This window comes from Rattus norvegicus, chromosome 3 (assembly GCF_021556685.1).
Source record: "Rattus norvegicus strain SHRSP/BbbUtx chromosome 3, alternate assembly SHRSP_T2T, whole genome shotgun sequence".
In the NCBI taxonomy this organism is placed as follows: Eukaryota; Metazoa; Chordata; class Mammalia; order Rodentia; family Muridae; genus Rattus; species Rattus norvegicus.
This window is the reverse complement of record NC_141536.1, coordinates 104,265,665-104,271,664: the sequence shown is the minus strand read 5'-3', so window position 1 is coordinate 104,271,664 and position 6,000 is coordinate 104,265,665. Positions and strand designations below refer to the sequence as shown.

Genomic DNA, 6,000 nt, shown 5'->3' with positions numbered 1-6,000 from the left:
GGAACTATGCTACTGTAGAGTTCTCTGCCGAGCACAACAGAACAGAACAGAACAGAACAGAACAGAAGAGAACAGAACAGAACAGAAGAGAACAGAACAGAACAGAACAGAACAGAACAGAACAGAACAGAACAGAACAGAACAGAACAGAACAGAACAGAACAGAAGTGTGTCACTGCTAGAGAGGGTTCAGGGATCACTAAGGATGTTGGTTACTCAAGTAGAGAGATAGAAGTGGCTGTCAGGCAGGGGCATGCAGGGATACACTCTTCCTCTAGCTCAATCCATGGAAGGGCTTGCTGTAAGAGGGAAACTGAGGATGTGTGAATCTTTGCTTCCTGATAGGTTTTATCTTTTTGTGAGGGCTTCAGTTTTTATTTGTCTTATAAAGAGCTCAGACCTTTCTTTTCTCGTTCTATCTAACACCATCATTGTCTTGGCATCCAAAGACTTCCTCAGCTTTAACATGACAGAGCTCTCTTCTGTTTCCAGCCATGCTTCCAGCCAAGAATGTGAGGAGGAACTAGAAGCCACCTCTCCAGGACTGGAGAAGATAGAGACCCAGATTCGAGGTGGTTCAGCTGGCCTCCTTGCCTTGGCTCTGGTTTGGTTGGAAGTCAAACCAGGTGAGACTCAGTACAAGGACTTAGCAGAAGGCCACACCCTCTTGGCTGACTGCACTCTCCACCACCTTCCTACCTGGATTCAGTTAACGGTTGGCCATAATAACTCTTAGAAAGTGATGTCATCTTTAAAGAACATTCTGTATAGCATGATGACTTTTATTCCAAAATTTATGAAACAGAACAGGAAGAAATTATTACTTCAGCATGATTGTCTCAGACAAAAACACATTTAGCACAACAGCTTCTGTTCAGAGGATCACATGGGGCAAACATGGATTATGCAGCACATAAGCAAATGTTTTGCTCTGCCTGAGTGCACCATGGAAACATAGCATGTTTTGAGCTATTTGGACCTGTTGCTTGTATGCATTATTTCAACACACTTTGAAATACATTATTTTCCTAATATAATTACCTCAGTTTCAGGAGCAATGTGACTACAAACCCTACAAGAGTTGAAAAACTGGAAATGATATTGATGCAGAAAAAAATACGGATCTTCCACAAAAATGGTTCTTCCTCTGCAACAGTCATCAGGCTTCTCCTCACTCTTCCTGAGAGAGAGAGAGAGTGTGTGTGTGTGTGTGTGTGTGTATGAATGTGTCTGAGTATAAGTGTGTGCATGTATGTGTGTGTGTGTGTGTGTGTGTGTGTGTGTTCATATCTGTAGATATGTGCTTCGTGTAGCCTTGGCGGATAAGTTTCTTTAGTAGTGGGTAGTAGTTAATGCAGAAACTCATTACTATTCAAAGTTCTGAGGATCAGTGACTGCGTGCTCAGCCATGGATTTGATATCATATCATTATCAACCCTGTGCCCTGCAAGACTCAGACAACATGGTAGAAAAAAATAAGATTGTAAGAATTAGAGTTCTGAGAAGGGGTCTTATAAATGCTGTCTCCTGGACATGACATAACTCTTGCACATATAAACTCATAGCAGCTATGGTTACGTGTACAAAGTCAAGCAAGATCAAGCAATTCAAAGGTTCCTGCAACGGTATGGGAGGGGCTACTGGGGCCCCTTTCACAGCTGGGAAGCTATTAATAGTTGATCACTTCGAAAGGAGGGAAATTCATGTTTCTTTGTGAGTGTAGCCACTGGTAGCCTCTATGTGCTCCAGTGGATGACCCCATGGCTATGAACATATGGGCAGTGATAACTGGACTCAGTGAGTTTAAAAAGTAATATTAAAAAGGAAAACATGATGTTAAGTCAGAGATGTGATAGTGGCTTCCTGAAGGGAGCGTGAAGTGGGGGTCTGTATGGAGGGATGGATATGATCAAGATTCATTATGTACATGTATGAAACTTTCAAGGAATTTTAAGAAACTAAAAAAAATTATAGTAAAGGAAGTAATTGCCTTGCTTGTTGATTATTTCAAAGCCATTCACTTCTTTCATTGTTCAGGGAAGGAGACTTTTTAAAAAGGCACTAGGAAAGTTGAAATGGGTGTATTTGTAAAAGGTGGGGTTTTAAGGGATAGTCTAATCCTCAACTGATTTGTTCAAAGTAAAATATTTTAATTGTGAAGTCACGTGTGCTTTCTACAATGTCCTCAATTGACTGGAATGCTGAACACAGACCTTATCAAGGTGAGGTTGGTGGACAGAGAGAATCTTTTTCCTTGTTCTCAAATCTGAAGCTCTCTCTGCAGAGAAAAGGTCCTGATGGCATTTTAAACGTTTCTCAAATGTCTCTCCTAATGGTACAAAATAACTTCTAAGATATGATATAGTACTTATTTAAATATGTGATTTAGTAGTCTTCCTATGGCTTGAAAGCATTCTGTAATTCAATAAGACACTATTAAAGTATAGTAGTCCCCCTTAGAAGGAACAGCGAGTGACACAGTGAAACTAAAAGAAGTTATGAACCAAATGGCTTTAACAAATATCTATAGAACATTTCATCCTAAAACAAAAGAATATACCTTCTTCTCAGCACCTCATGGTACCTTCTCCAAAACTGACCATATAATTGGTCACAAAATAGTCCTCAACAGATACAAGAAGATTGAAATAATCCCCTGCATCCTAACATAACCGTGGACTAAGGCTGGTCTTCAATAACAACAAAAACAACAGAAAGCCCAGATACACATGGAAGTTGAACAACAGTCTACTCCATGATAACTTGGTCGAGGAAGAAATAAAAAAGGAAATAAAATACTTTTTAGAATTTAATGAAAATGAAGGCATAATATACCCAAACTTGTGGGACACAATGAAAGCAGTGCTAAGAGGAAAACTCATGGCTCTGAGAGCCTCCAAAATGAAACCGGAGAGAGCATACACTAACAGCTTGACAGCACACCCGAAAGCTCTAGAACAAAAAGAAGCAAATACACCCAAGAGGAGTAGAAGGCAGGAAATAATCAAACTCAGGGCTGAAGTCAACCAAGTAGAAACCAAAAGAACTATACAAAGAATCAACAGAACCAGGAGTTGCTTCTTTGAGAAAATCAACAAGAGAGATAAACCCTTAGCCAGACTAACAAGAGGGCACAGAGAATGTGTCCAAATTAACAAAAGGGAGAAAAGGGAGACATAACAGAAACTGAGGCAATTCAAAATATTATCAGATCCTACTACAAAAGCTTATACTCAACAAATCTGGAAAATCTGGAAGAAATGGACAATTTCTTAGACAGATATCAGGTACTAAATTAAATCAGGATCAGATAAACCATCTAAACAGTCCCATAACACCTAAAGAAAAGGAAGCAGTCATTAAAAGTGTCCCAACCAAAAAAAGTCCAGGACCAGATAGGTTTAGTGCAGAATTCTATCAGACCTTCAAAGAAGACCTAATAAAAATACTCTTCAAACTAGTCCACAAAATAGAAACAAAAGAACACTACCCAATTAGTTCTATGAAGCCACAATTACACTTATACCTAAACCACAAAAATACCCAACAAAGAAAGAAAACCAGACCAATTTCCCTTATGAATATTGATGCAAATATACTCAATAAGATTCTCACAAACTGAATCCAAGAACACATCAAAACAATCTTCTATCATGATCAAGTAGGCTTCATCCCAGGAATGAAGGGTTCAATATACAGAAATTCATCAACATAATCCACTATATAAACAAACTCAAAGAAAAACCCACATGATCATCTCATTAGATGCTGAGAAAGCATTTGACAATATTCAACACCCCTTCATGTTAAAAGCCTTATAAAGATCAGGAATTCAAGGCCCATACCTAAACATAGTAAAAGCAATATACAGCAAACAGTAGCCAACATCAAACTAAATGGAGAGAAATTTGAAACAATCCCACTAAAATCAGGAATTAGATAATGGTGCCCACTCTCTCCCTACCTATTCAATATAGTACTTGAAGTCCTAGCCAGAGCAATTTGACATGGCTTTGTCTAATGGAATGGACTTAACTAATCAGAATGGAATTTTCTCCAAAGGGAACATGCATCTGACCATTTAGTGGACCTTTGAGTTCTCTGCCCTTTATACATGAGGGACTTTATACTCTTTCACCAGCCTGGCCTCCGACCAGTGGGATACCTTGAGTAGAAGAAATCATAGATTTGTTTTTAGATTTTCATAGTTTAATCCCATTCTCTTAAATTGTCCTCTTTAGAATATTTCTACCGGCTACAGAGTGAACTAGCATCTATTTTCTCATTATATCAATGAGGCCTGGGGTATACATATCAGTTCATAGAAGTATCTGTGTCAAAAACAAATGAAAAAACCACATGAATGTCTTTGATGAAAATCAACTCAATTTCTAGTCTAATTCTTTTCATCTGCCTGGGTGAGTGTCTTAGTCAGGGTTTTTATTCCTGCACACACATCATAACCAAGAAGCAAGTTGGGGAGGAAAGGGTTTATTCAGCTTACACTTTCAGGTTGCTGTTCATCACCAAAGGAAGTCAGGACTGGAACACAAGCAGCTCAGGAAGCAGGAACTGATGCAGAAGGGTTTTACTTACTGGCTTGCTTCCCCTGGCTTGCTCAGCTTGCTCTCTTATTATAGAACCCAAGACTACCTACCAGCCCAGGACAGCACGACCCACAACACTCACAATGGGCTGGGTCCTCCCCCCTTGATCACTAATTGAGAAAATGCCTTACAGCTGGGTCTCATGAAGGCATTTCCACAACTGAGGCTCCTTTTTCTGTGATAACGCCAGCTTGTGTCAAGTTGATACACAAAACTACGTAGTACAGTGAAATAATCCACTTTACCTCACTCATTCCTAGAACATCTCTGCCAAAAACAGTAAGTTAGTCTTGTTTCTTTCTTCCAGCCCCAGGCTCCCAGAAATAAGACTCAGATTTAAAATGTATTTACAAATTCACTGGTCATATAGCTACACTCTTCTATGACTAGATCCTAACTTATTATAACTCATTTATTCTAATATACATTCTGCCATGTGAATGTTACTTGTGCTCAATGATTGTACGTCCATCTCCTCACATGTTGAATCTCCCATACCTGGCTCCATCCCAGAATCCTTTCTGCCTTCCAGAGGTCCCACTTTTTATTATACCCTTTCCTATAGGCCATAGGTTTTGGTTTAATTGACAGGTGATGCATCCATACAATACACAAGATATTCTCTCTATAAGGGGCAAGGAAAGCTAGACACTTAACTAGCAAACATTTTAACAGTAATGAGAACAAATACTGTCAAAAAGTAAGCAAGTTGGGTACTGAGGTCAACTTTACACAGATGTAATGGGAATTTGGAAGGGGGAATGAAGTGAGGAACAGAGGAAGCTGAAATACAAAGGGTAGGAATCAGGAGTGTGGGTTACCAGTGGGCTCTGGCTCTTTGACCTAGGGAAGGCAGGCTCTTGTCACCTAAATTATATTAGGAAAAGGGGCCCCATCTTTAGACGTTTTCTGGAGAAGACAGCAAATTCACTTGACAGCTTTGAGCTTCTATTAAGTTGGACTTTGTGGTTCTGGTTTTGTTGTTGCTGTTTTTGTTGTTTTGTTTTGCTTTGTTTTTTGTCAGTGCTACAGCTCTTGTAGAAAATACCTCCTTATTTGGGCTGAACGAGGACTCCATAAACCTTGGAAAATGGGAAGGGGTTTTTCTTAGGGTGAATTTTTATTGGCTGAGGTTTAAGGTTCTGGAGATACCTCATTTGCATGGAAAGGTGTTCCAGGAAGTTACGTGACATTCCCCAGGGAGAGTGTAGGAGTTGGGCTCTTCAGATAGGGTAGAGAAGAGGAAGCTCTGCTGAGAAAGAGTCCTCCATTCAGTATCAAGCTCAGGGAAACTACCCAGACATGGTAGACTTTGACCTTAAGTAGCAAGGTCTCCCAACAGGAATTTAATGAGGTGAGCTAAATCATCATGCTGAGAATATAGCTTTGAATT

At 39.6% G+C, this 6,000-nt stretch overlaps 1 long non-coding RNA gene across 3 annotated transcripts in view; it reads left to right on the top strand.

The window, feature by feature from the left end:
• Nucleotides 1–213: 213 nt before the first annotated feature.
• LOC120101634 (uncharacterized) overlaps nt 214–6,000 on the top strand; it is a 29,362-nt gene continuing 23,575 nt past the window's right edge. The window contains exons 1-3 of one of the 3 annotated variants that reach the window (XR_015683740.1): nt 214–301; nt 493–626; nt 1,047–1,136. This is a non-coding gene — a long non-coding RNA (uncharacterized LOC120101634). Of the gene's footprint in view, nt 302–492; nt 627–1,046; nt 1,137–6,000 lie in introns of those variants that run through there. The other 2 variants (XR_015683741.1, XR_015683742.1) reach the window with 2 other exon arrangements.